Genomic DNA, 12,915 nt, shown 5'->3' on the forward strand with positions numbered 1-12,915 from the left:
CAAGGAGGCCCAGGACTTAATGGTTTAGATCCCCATCACTCCTCAGAGAAATGCCATTGTAGAAGGGGGAAACTTTTTTGAGTCAGGGGTCCCAAACTGGCTCCTGGCTAAGGGTGCCTGTGCAGACCTCTCCCATAGGCGTCCTGATTCAGGGACCCGAGTGTTCCTAGGGAAATGGGGAGGGGGATGAAAATCTTTGTTCATTAGTTGGGTAGGGAAGAAACAAGTGAAACATAGTGTTGATCTAGAAAGACATCCAGGTAGTCCCATCTCTGTGTGTGAGTGGAGATGAGGCAGAGCCCAGTTTGGCTCTGGGAAATCCTCAGCCCCTGCTCCTCAGCTTCTCTGGAGCCAAGGGCAATACTTCCTCCCTGGGAGGGAGGCAGAGGTGGCCAGTGTCCATGGTGTGGTTCATAGACACCCCCACCAACACTTCTGTCTGCTACTCTTAGCTTCAGAACAGAACAGGATGTCTTGGCTCCCTGCTTCCTCCAACAAATACATATTGCTGTGGCATTTGTTACATACATGCTAAGCACTGGGGGCACAGTAACCTGGGCTTCAGAGAGTATTCAGGTAGATGGGGAGGCATACTCATTTGCCCACACCTATACACTTTTCTCCCCCTTTTCCCCAGAGTGTGACCACTGAGAACTCTGGGAGAGGCCACAGTGAATGTGGTGAGACCACTGGAATTAGAAAAACCTAGGTTCAGAGTCTGGCCCTACTACTTATTAGCCAATGAACAAGTCAATGAGCCTCAGTTTCCACATCCGCAAACTGGGAATTCTAATAGCCCATGTTTCATAGTGTGTCTGTGAGGTTTTGGTGAGATTATCTGGCTGGAGGCTGTAGCACAGAGATTAGCCCCATGGTGACTGCTCATCACTGGTAATTATGGGGTGGGGGGGACTTCAGGTTGCTCCTTGGCCACATTAGGGTAACCCCTCTGTGGCATGGTTAGTGTCCAGCTTCTCTATTCAGGGTTGGGGGTTGTTGGTCTTGGCAGGCTGTCTGAACTGCACAGACCCCCACTCTCCTGAAAGCTTGGTTCTCCTATCTGTCACAGCTTCTTCCTGCTGGCCTGGTCTGGCTCTCACTTGTTCTCTGCCTGCCCATAATTCCATCTCTCTGTGTCTCTCGCTACGAAACTTAGAGCTCTCCCTGACACAAGAACATCCCTCCGCCCCCACACCCATGTCCAGCTCAGCTCACCAGGCCAACCACATGACAGTCAGAAACATATGCACTCATACCCGGGTGGACACAAGCATGGGGACATGCACAGCAGCAAAACGGTGGAGAGACACAACCATGCACCCACTTGCACTCGAGTGCACACAGGCATGAGGGCATCTGCCCCAACATACACACACACAGGTGTACACACAGTACAGATAGGCACAAACATCTGCCCTAACATACACACACACGGGTGTACACACAGTACAGATACTCTCCGTGACAAACACACAAAGATATGCAAGCATATTGCACACACAAGAATTCACAGGCATATGTGCTCATGACCACACACATGCATATGTGGGACAGACAGGCACAAACAGGTGCACAGAGACACACTCACAAGGACACACAAGCATGTCTACACAGTTTGTCACACACACATAGGCACACACCAGCTCTCTCACCCCCACCCCCCACAGGAAGCTGGCTGTCCGCCAAGCTCCGCGCTTTCTGCTGGGTGTGCACAACCTTTCACAGGCTCTAATTGAGTCGAGGGTGATTTATAACATGGCAGCGTCCCTGCCCGAGTGGGTTGCCCCCTCCTGCTGCAGCCCTGGCCAGAGCCTTTGGCCATCCCCCCCCAACCCTCCTCACACTGGGTCACACACACAGGCCCCTTAGAGGGAGAAGGGGACCTTCCCTTCTAGCCACCAGCTCCTTTCTTTATCTTTGCATTACTCCTAGGGTAGGCACTAGGCTCTGAGAGGCTTTGCCCACCACCACCACCACCACCAAACCCATCTACCAGGAGACGGACCACAGCCTTTCTAACCTGCCTGTTTAGGGACAGCCAGGACCTTGACTACAGATCCGTTGTGCTTCCTGAGCTACAGCAAGAGAAACTGGATCTAGATATGAGAAGGACTTCCCTCCGGTATAGGGGTGGGCTTTGGTCAGCATGGTGATGGAGGAGAGGGAAGCCACTGAGAATCTTGTATCCTGTTTCCTCATCCTTTTGGGTAACTGAGCTGACTGTCACCCCCCTCCCAGCTGTCCCCATGGCCTGTGCGGCTGGGCTTGTGATTAATCGCATTAATTAGGCCTCGAGGTTTGGCTCATAAAATCCCCATGTCCACCTAAGAAGAAACTGCAGGGAAGGCCTTTGTCCTGGTGTGTGGAGGGAACTATGAACCCTGATCCCTCACCTCTGACCCCAAGATGGACTAGCAGCTTTACCTTGGTCTATTAGCTCAGCCTGAGAGATATTTCACCATCCCACTGTCTCCTGTGTTGGATGCTGATGCTGTTAACCCATTCAGCAGTGATGGCACCCAAGACTCAAAGAGGCTAAATCCTTGACCAAGTTATACACCTGGTTCATGGTAGAACTGGGCTTTGAAATAAGACAACAGAGCAAAGGGATGCCTGGGTGGCTCAGTGGTTGAACCGTCTGCCTTTGGCTAGGGCATGATCCCAGGGTTCTGGGATCAAGTCTCACATTGGGATCCCTGCATGGAGCCTTCTTCTCTCTGCCTGTGTCTCTGCCTCTCTCTGTGTGTGTCTCTCATGAATGAATAAATAAAATCTTAAAAAAAAAAAAAAAGAAATCAGACAATGGAGCAAAGTATGCCTGACTCAGAGTCTGACTTTATGACAAAGCCCTACCTGGCTCCCACCAGGAGTCCTGGTGCTCAGTGTGCTGGCTTTTGGAGCAGGAGGGGCTTCTTGGAGGGGCCAGCCCTCTTCCATTCTCAGAATTGGAGTCAGCATAAAGCATGACGGACTCGGATTAGATTTAAGAGGGACCTCCCTAGCAGTAAAGTGATTAGGAACCAAGAGAAGAGAGTGTGTGTGTGTGTGCACGCACGTGTGTGTGTGTGTGTGTGTGTGTGTGTGTTGTGTTGTGGGGACATGTGCAGTGGAGCATCTGGGCTGTCCCTAAGGGAGTCCACATGGCAATGGCGCTCAACATTCAGTACTTTCCTATTGCTTATTGACTCACACAATCCCTTGGAGAGGAGTTGAACCCCATTTTGGAAATGAATAACACTGATATTCTGATAGTTTAAACCATTTGTCCAGCCTCATGGATTCAAGGTAGCTGCACCCCCACCCCGTCCCCCACTGCCATGTTCTCTGGCTTCTGTGGCCCAGTGACCCCACTTCATTTGTGTCTATGCTATGGGTCAACCCAGCCTCTGGCTCTCCTGAACTCACTTGAACACATCTGAACATGTGTTAGTAAAGGTGTGAAATGGGTGGACCTGAGGGCATGGGTGTCTCAGAGACTCTGTTGACTTGGGGATTTGTGCTTGGGTGTATGAGTCACTGTGTGTGCTTAATGTGACCCAGGTCTATTTGTGTGTGTGTCTGGGATGCTGTGTAGCTGTGTTATCTATGCGTGTTTGTATTTGTCTGTAGATCTCGGTGTATATCAGCGTGTCTCTCTCTGCATGGCTGTGTCTTGTGTTTGTATATCTCTGTGAGTTTCCTCCTAATTTGTTCAGTGTGTGTGTGTGTGTGTGTGTGTCTGTCTTTGTATGTCTGTCTCTGTTCCAGCTTTTGGATATGTCTCTAGGTGAGCATGTCTGTAGGCCCTGCTGGGTGTGTGTCCACGTGGTCCCGTGTTGGTTTCAGCAAGTGACTTTAGGTGTGACAGTGTGTCCATGTGTCTGTATATCTCTGTGTGTGGCTGTCTTAACTGTGTCTGTATGAGGCACAGCGTGTGCGAGTCACTGAGCACTCCTGTCCGTGACTGTGTTTCAGAGCTGGGACTAGGGCGCGCACAAAATTTCTCTGGAACCAAGAAAATGATTTCAGTGTAGTATTTTTCAGAAATCACAATTAATGCAAAAAAACCCACGATGAAAAAAACCAGAAAAATATTAAAGACAGGATCAGGATGTGTGCACGTCTGCGTGACCGCGTGTGGCGGGGCCGGCGTGTCCTCCCTCCCGCTCCCCGCCAGGTGAGCCCACCCCCCTCCAGTCACGCTGCGCTGGGCTGAGCCGCGGTAATTTCCGAGTCGGCGGCGGCTTTGTGTGCACTGGCCGCTGTCTTGGGGGCGGGGATGGAAGGGAGGGTTATCTCTCCCCCCTCTTCCCTTTTATTGGGTCATTAACAACGGTCCGGGCTGCCGCTGCGCCCCCCTTTCATGTCCGCCGCGCCTCCCGCCATTATCTCCCTCCGCCGCGCGGCGTAATTTGATGCCAATCAGGTTTGGGGCGCGGAGGCAGCCGGATCAAAGCCTGGGCCGCAGCGCTGGAGGGAGCGGGGTGCAGGGGGCCGGCCGTGCTCCCCCCGCGGGCCGCGGCATCCCCCGCGGGTCCCGCCCCAGCGCCTGGGGTCAGATCGAGGCGGCCCCGCCCACCCTGCGAGAGGGCCCAGGAAACCGCGTGGGTGGCGGGACCCAAGCCCACCGGACCAGTCGCGGGGTCCGCGGGGCGCCGGGCGGCTCCGGGTTTGCAGGGTGCTTGCAGGGTGCTTGCAGGGTGCTTGCAGGGTGCGGGTGGCTCCCTGGAGGGCGTGGCCTTTGGGCGGAGCCTTGGAAGATTTCGGGAACAATTGAGGAACTGGTGGAGATGTGGCATTCTAGGCAGGGGCGGGTGGGGGGAGGGGCAGTTTGGGCAAAGGCTGGGGAGGCAGCGCATTTGTGCTGTGTTACACGGACGCGGAGCGATGGAGGGTGCTTGAGTGTGGAGGCACCGAATCTCAGGTGGCCTTCATGGTAATTTATCTGATGATGTCTTCTGCTCGCTGGAAGCTCTGCCCACTCAGTTTCTCCCTGTGGGAAATGGGGAAGCTATCAGCTCCCTCCACCTCTTCCACGAGAGATTAGTGAGAAGGTGAATGTGATAAAACAAACCCAACTCACATTTACTGAGCTCTTACCGTTGGCCAGGCCAGGCCCATCTTGGTTCATGTGCATAACCAGCCCTACAAGGCTGTAATTCACTTTATAGGCCTGCAAACTGAGGCTCAGAGAGCTGAAGTGACCTGCCCAAGGTTCTCTAGCTGGTGAGGCCATGGTTGAGATTTGAACCAGGTTTATAGATCCATAGCTCACAAGATGAGGGTCTTCCCCAGGACCTTGGGGAAGGATGGGGGCAAAGGTTTTAGAGCCGCCCGCCACCTGTGTGGGGAGACAGTGGTTCCACAGTGGGCTGGGTGAGCAGTGGGACCAGAATCATCCTCAGCAAACTCACAGCCATCTCCATTGCTTACAGCCCCAGGCCTTGGGCAAGTCACTTGCTACCTCCCCCAAATCCCCTTCATCTGTAAAATGGGGTATTGAATTTCTTTTTGTCCCCGAGGAGTCTGTGAGTGAATGCAGCAAAAGGTGCTTTGAATGTAAGATGCAGACTAAATCAGGGTTTTCATTATCACCATCAGCCAAAGATTTGGAGGGTGGGTGTCTGCCAAACAGTCCCTTGGTGGATGGAAAGCCCCTTTCTCCCCCTAAGAAAATGCCAGTGTTTAGTCCTTGGTTTTGGAGAGGGTGTTCCCCTACCACCATACCTGAGACACAGAGAGAGAGGTTTTTCCCTCCCAAATAGTACTAGGTCTTCACAACTCTAAGTATATATCAGACCTGAGAATGTTCTGAGCAAACCGCAGCATACATAATACATGCTTCTGTTCTGAGCTAAACACAGGCCTCTGGATTTCGAGGGTGCCAGTCAGCAAGGATCTCCACCTCTGCCCTCTGCCCCTCAACCTTCAGATCTGGGGTCTGGTAAGTGGTATTGGGAATTGCGGCTGGTGGGGGTGGGGAGTGGGAAGTCAGGGCCCTGAATCCTTGGTTCGTTCTTTCTTCTTTCTTTCTTTCTTTCTTTCTTTCTTTCTTTCTTTCTTTCTTTCTTTCTTTCTTTCTTTCTTTCTTCAAGATTTATTTATTTGACAGAGAGAGCATGCACAAGTAGAGCAGCAGGCAGAGGGAGAAAAAGAGGGAGAAGCAGGCTCTCCCTTGAGCAGAGAGCCCAACAAGGGGGTTGATCCCAGGACCCTGAGATCATGACCTGAATGGAAGGCAGATGCTTCAGCGACTGAGCCACCCAGGCGCCCCTCCTTGGTGCCTCCTAAATTAGTTTCCTGAGTACCTGCTTGGGCAGGATATACACTGGCCCTGGGGAGACAGATGTAGAAGGCCCACAGCGAGTGCCCATTCTGGTGGGAGAGGCCTGTGAGAACACAGCTCCTGCACAAGGGAGCACCATCTTTTCCTAGAGGGACAAATAGTTGGATTGAGAAGAATGAATAGAAGTTGGCCAGATGAGGGCTGGGGGCAGGAAGCACATTTCGGGAATGTGCTAAGCCTAGAGGCCTGAAAGAATAATGCATGGGGAGTATTTCTGGAGGTGGGGAGGATGAGCAGGGTCGCTGAATTGGACAGGGCAGAGCCTGAAGGAAGTTGGCAGTAATCCCGAGGGTGCTGGGGACCCCTGTCAGTTTCAGTGCAGATAGTCACCTGACGTCAGCCTCTTCATCTGTACTGTGGGTACAGGACACTTGTCCCACCCTCTCAACTCCCCCAAGGCCTGGATGGAAGGTAAATGAAAGAGGGAAGGGGAGGCACTTGTGCCTTCATATCCCCTTCCCACTCAAGGAACTAAGGGATGTGCAGGGGGTGGGATGAGGAGGCAGGGATGGGGGGCTCTTTCCCCGCAGTTCTCCCTGTGCAAGGAGACAACCAGGGTTCCAGAGCCCCCTCTCAGACCCGATCTAGACTGCCAGACGGAGGTGGCCATGATTAGCGGCCCCAGGTGACTTGGGCATGTGACTTTGGCAGTGTCTACCGCTGAGGAAACGGGATCTTGGTTCTGGCTCTTGGGTCAGGAAAGCTCCTCTCACTGGGAGGCTCCGCAGGGCCGCCTCAGACCTGACCAGGTTCTTTTGCCTTCTGTTGGTCCTACATCTCCTCCCTTCCTGAAGGAGGACTGTTGTCCCCCATCCTCCATCCTTCTTGGGGAGTACCCCCGCCTGGCTGGAGCCCTGTGCCTGTGTGTGTTGGGGAAGGGGGTGGTGTCTGCGCCACACACCGCAGATCCCAGCTGCTTCTGGACGCTGAAAAATCCAATTTTCTTCCTAATTGCCACCGCCCGCGCTCTGTCTCCCCTCACAGCCTACTTCTGCTTGGCGGCGCCTGGTCCCCCATGCTCCCCCTACTCCTGCCTCCCGCCGCCCACCCCACGCTGGGCGCGGCCCCCCCTCGCGGTCACCAGTGTTGGGACGCACCATAGATCATGTCCGCAGCCGGGAGGGGCCGGGGGAGCGGACGGGCACCCGCCCTGGGCTCCCTGACGAAATCGTCCTTTTCCGCAGCAGCGGATGACAGGTTGTGGGAACAACAGCTTGAATTACGGAAAGAAGTTTCCCCACTGAGTTAATCTGCAGTGGCTGGAGGTGACCTTCTGGAGACGGCGATTAATCACGGGCCGTGGCGGGCGCCGCGCCACGCCGGGCCCTTTGGGGGAATACTAATTCCACTACAAGATAAATCATAATTTGACAATAATCATCTGCCCTAATCACTCCAATTCTTCTGTTTAATTATTTGTATACACCGTGTTTCTTCAGCAAGGACCCCTCATGCCTGCGGGTGGGGAGGGACGGCCGCCTGGGCCCAGGCCCCTCTTTGGCCCCTCGGCCCCCTGGCCCTGCTGGCATGCAGGGGGAGGCCTGACTCAGAAGCGCTAGGGAGGACGACTGGAGCTTAGAGTTATGATAGTGTGACTGGGGAAACTGAGACTCAGAGAGAGGCCAGGCCTTGCCCAGGGTCCCACTGGCAGCTTCCCGGGTGCAGGCTGAAGGCTAAAGCCTCAACGTCTAGTCTTAAACTGTGCCCCATGGCACTGCCCTGCTGCAGAGTGGCTCAGAGTGCCTCCCCTCCACTGCTCTACTCCCTGACCTCTGTGCCCAGTCTCCTGTGAAACCCGGACCCAACCCCCATCTGCCAGCACAGACAGGGATGCTGCCTGCTTCCATTCCCCTGGCGGAGCCCTGGGCCCGCTAGTCCCCTCGGGACATGAGGAAGGGGGGTCGTGGGCACCTGTGCAGGCGTTGCCTGCCCCCATCAGCAGGTGCTATGTGACCACTGGCAGTTGGTGGGCCCTCTCTATGGCAGCGTGTAGTCTTCATCTGTGAATTGGGTGGGGCTCTCTCTCTCCCAGGGTGATAGAGACCTGGCCCTATGCCAGATCCATAGGGGTTCTCACAGATGCTTCCTGCTGCCCCTTTCTGTTCTGACAGGGCCCAGCCACTAGCAGCCTATATTTTCTCCCTCCACCCACCCTCCCAAATCTGGCTCCTGGTGCTGCCATGGTCACCCCTTGGGTGGGGCGGCCAGGGGACCTCCAGGGGGCTAACTCTGCCCCTGATGTTCCCCCTTGGAGGGGCCAGCTGGGCTGCTGCCAGCTCTGGCTCCCTGAAGCAGGAATCAGAATGACTCAGTGTCTTTCTTTTTCTAGGCCCGCTCCTGGCACCCCTCGATGGGGGTATCAGTGAAAAGGATACAATGGGAGCTCTTGGACCCAGTGTGGCCCCCTGAGATGGGGCTCATGTGGGAACTTTGGTGTGCCTTTGTGGCAATGTGATGGGGGGGGGATGACTTCTTTAAACAAAAGCTGAGAGCCTAGCTGGGTGTGTGCTGCTGGGGCTACAGCCACAGAGAGTGATATACTGATGATAATGAAAGTACTGATAACGGCAGTGAATGTTCATTCCCGACAGCAGCCTGCCCGGGTACCTTCTGGTCCCAAGGACAGTTGATGAAAGGCTGATGGTAGAAACAAAGCCCTTATCCTCAGGATGCCCCAGTCTCAGGGAAGAGGTGTGGCCCCTTTGCTCAGATGATAGAAGAAAGAAGCAGAGAAAAATACAAACCTGCCTCTGGTTATAGAGCTCCTGCCATGTTTCAGGCCCCATGCTCAGGTCTCTCATGGCTCCAAGTTCTCATGACCACCTGTGAGTGATGTGTGATGTCAGCCCCATTTACAGATGGGGAAACCAAGTCTCAGGGAGGCAAAGTCACTTACCTTGTGTGTCAGCATGCTTATGAGTATAAGGCTGGAATTTGAACTCAGTTTCCTGTGCCATCCCTCCCTGTCTCCTCGAAATCCTGACAAAGCCACTTCATCAGTGTTGTAGAATTTCTGGTCAGAAGATCAAGAAAAGCTGACATAGTCTCTTCACTTGCCAGAGTCTGTCTGCCCAGCTGTGAAGAGGTGGTTGGGGTAGTTGAGAGATGGGAATATGGACGGGCAGCTGGTCCCTGCCTTGGCCCTCCACATATATAAATACCTCACAGAGTCTAACTTACCTCTCTTTTGCTGCAATTTCCCTTCAGTTGTCCTCTGTGGTCACAGAATTTCCTTCTCTGTCTTTGGCTCCAGCTGTGCCCTCTCACTCCAGTTCCTCAGTACCCCTGCCAGAGGAAGGGATATGTGTGGGACGGTGTCTTGCACCTAGAGGCCTCCATCTGATGCTATTCCCTGTCAGTGTCTGGGCAGATCAGCCATGGCTTGTCATCAGCAGGTACACCTCTGGCTCTGTGAGAGGTATTTCAATCAGGCACCCCCTAGGTATCTATCCTGTGGTCCTTACTCTACCCAAATTGCCTTTGGGGGTATTCCCACAAACCAAGCAGGGCTGCGGAGGGTAGTTGTGCAGGAGTACCCCACCTCCCCTGTAAAGATCTGAGGGGGGTCATTTAGCCTTTCTGAGCCTCAGTTTCCTTATGTGCAAACCAGAAGTAATAATACCTGGCACACATTAAGTACTCAATAATTGTTACCTAGTAGTGTAAGGATCAGACTGCATGGTGAGATGGCAGATCTCTCCCTTGGCATGGCCCCTAAGATGCCTTTTGGGGGAGTTGAAGAGGGGAGAGGCATCCCCCTGCAGCCGCACAGGGTCAGCCCCTCCCACCTCGGCTGCCTGGGGGTCTGACGAGTGAGGGGAGGCGCCGGTGGGAGGTGGTGGAGCTGCATCAGGAGAGAGGGGAGCCAAGGGTTGGCTGAGTGGGGGAGAGCTGGCCTGGGGGGAGAGCTGCTGAGTCGCTGGGGAGGGTGGGAGAGGCTGTCGTGCTATAAATACCTCCCAGGTAACAGGAGCCGTAAATGAAGGGAGGGAATTAGTCACATTCCACGGCGCCTGGGAGAGAGGACAGGGAGCAATGACCTGAATCCATGGAAGGGAAAAAATTAGGCTAACCTTGAGAGGGGGTGGTGGTTAAGGCTGGATGCTGTGCCTCCTCAGAGGGGTGCCCTGGACTCCATCTGCTGGACAGGGGCCAGGAAGGAATCATGTTGGCAGGAGGGGTCTGGGAGGGACAGCTTGGCGACTCCATGCCGAGATGTGTGAGGGGCTTTTTTCTTCTCAAGGATTCCCTGGTCTTTCTCTTGCAAACTCAGTCCTATTCCTGGACCTTGGAAGTTCTTCCTGGGGTCTAGCTTTGGTCTTTCCTTGTGTCACTCTGAAGTGTGTTCCCTTGGCTGCCCTCCCAAATCCATGCCTTATGGTGCATCTGCGTCCGTGTTGTGTCATGCCCAGGGTTCCTGGTTCAGGCAGAGAAGATTCTTTGTTTGGGCAGGCAAGAAGAAGGTGTCCTCCCCCATCTCTGGACCCCACCACTGGGGCTGGGTCCACTTGTCCCTCCCTGGGCTGTGACCACGGCCTGCTCTCCAGCCCCCCAGCTATCCTCCCCACGATTGCCAGAGCGACAGTCCATACATGTCCTCTCTTGCTCACATGCCAAACTCCTTGACGAATGGAGTGCAGGCTCCTTGGCTTGCCTACGGAGCTTGCTGGCTCGGCCCCCAAAGCAGCTCTCTAACCACATCTGCACTTGCTCTCCCTCACACCCACTGGCCACTCTCCGTTCTCCAGGTCTTCGCCTGGACCACCCTTTCAGTTGAGAATGCCTCCCCTTGCTCTGCCTGGCCGACCTGCATTTTCTTCCAGGCCCCAAGTTCTGAAATTCTCCCAGCTACCTCCCCAGCTGAGTTGGGTCCTCCCTCATCCATGCCCTCACTGGAAGCACTTCTGGCAGGGGTAGTGTGGGAAAGCCGTTAAGATCCAAACTGGAAGGCCGGCCTCGCCTCATGCTATGTGGCCTCTGGTGAATAAATGGGCTCTCCTATGCCCTCAGTTTTCTCATCTGTAAAAAGGGGCTCTCGCAGGGCCTTCCCTAGGGTCGTATACTTTTGGTGAGGCCCTGTGGTGAGGAGGGCTTAGCACGCAGTCAGCGGGCCGCTGTGTGTGTGTGGGTCACAGTATTGATCGTACTGTTATCTGTGCCTGTCTCCTCTGTGGGCTGTGAGATGGGGGGTGGTGGCGCTGCGTCCCCGTGTGACTCGTCGCCGCAGCCGCAGTGGCCAGCTCGCGCCTGGCACTGAGACGGTCGGCAAATGTTTGCTGAATTAATGAGTGGGGGCTGCAGGGCGGGCTTGGGCTGCAGTTCTGCCCGGCTGCTGCAGCTGGGGCGCCTGCGCACATGTGTGCGCGGTGGGAGCGTGAGCGAGGGGTGTCTGGGGGGGCCGGATCCGGGTCCCGTCCCGGGGGTCCGGCGGCGCCGCGGGCAGCCCGGCGCGCCCGCTCCCTGGGGTCCCCGCCCAGCGCCTGCCTGGCTGCGGGACCCCGTTGCCAGGAGCAGTCAGGATGCGGCAGCGTCTCCATGGCAACGCGGCATCTCGAGCCGCGCGCCGCCCTCCCCCGGCGCCCCGCTGTGGGCAGGAGGCCGAGCCTGGCAGCCCCTCCCGGCCCAGCAGCCAGCGAGCTGGGTCGCGAGGCCGAAGCCTGGTGGGAGGGACTGAGGAGGGGGCTCCTTATTTTTCTAGAGACGAGGGACTGACCTGTCTTGACTCACCTCTCCATCTGGGGGAGGTAGATAGTAGGAGGGCTCTGTCTTCTGCTCACTTGTGGCACCCCCACTGCCTCCCCACCATCCCCGGCCAGGAAACCGGGAACAGGTCCTGGTCAATGGGCCAGGGACATCTCTGTTCTAAGTCCTGGCTGTGACAATGACACAATGATCCAGGCTCCAGGGGCTGTTGTGAGGGGGCACTGAGGTACTGCTGTGGGAGTGCCATCCTGGTCCATGGTGGAAGCACTTCTCACCGATAACGCCCAAGTCCCCAGTACCTGCCAAGAACTGTCCTAACGGCCCTTTACTCTCTCAGTCATGCCATATCTCCAAACCCTCTCAAACCTTCCTGCTGTGGGCCCAGTGACACCCCCAATTACCATTCAGTGCCTCTTGTACTCACCCAACATCTCTTCAGTGCTTCCCAAGTACTTCCAAGTACCCCCTTGCTATCTTTTTTTTTTTGTTAATTAAAGATTTTTATTTATTCATTAGAGACAGAGAGAGAGAGGAGAGAGAGAGAGAGAGAGACAGGCAGAGGGAGAAGCAGGCTCCATGCAGAATCCCGACTTGGGACTCGATCCCGGGACTCCAGGATCATGCCCTGGGCTGAAGGCAGGCCTTAAATAGCTGAGCCACCCAGGGATTCCCCTCCCCCCACTTGCTATCTAATTGTAATCTACTCTCCCTCCTAATGCTTACTTAGTATTTCCATCCATTTAGCACCCTCCCCAATGACTATCTAGTAACCATTTAGTGCTTTCCTTCCAGTTTGGCTAGATGCCCCCTTAGGATTCCCCAGGGTTGACCCACTGCCTCCGGTGCCTGCCTAGTAGCCCCTAGTGCCCTTCCGTTATTCACCCAGC

The 12,915-nt window shown here is 55.1% G+C and overlaps 1 protein-coding gene and 1 long non-coding RNA gene across 4 annotated transcripts in view; one reads left to right on the plus strand and one right to left on the minus strand.

Moving 5' to 3' along the window:
• Positions 1-12,915, plus strand: part of PSD2 (pleckstrin and Sec7 domain containing 2) — a 143,304-nt gene that overhangs the window by 55,301 nt on the left and 75,088 nt on the right. The window lies entirely within an intron of this gene.
• On the minus strand, positions 4,576-11,713 carry LOC112658927 (uncharacterized). Of its 2 annotated transcripts, none has more exons than XR_004814033.2 (5): positions 11,473-11,713; positions 10,399-10,742; positions 9,506-9,610; positions 9,222-9,400; positions 4,576-4,972 (listed from the first exon to the last, which is right to left on the minus strand). It is a non-coding gene; the product is annotated as an uncharacterized LOC112658927 (long non-coding RNA). The 2 variants fall into 2 exon arrangements; XR_003136041.3 differs by lacking the exon at positions 4,576-4,972 and adding an exon at positions 7,737-9,148.

The sequence above is a fragment of the Canis lupus genome, chromosome 2 (assembly GCF_003254725.2).
Source record: "Canis lupus dingo isolate Sandy chromosome 2, ASM325472v2, whole genome shotgun sequence".
NCBI lineage: Eukaryota > Metazoa > Chordata > Mammalia > Carnivora > Canidae > Canis > Canis lupus.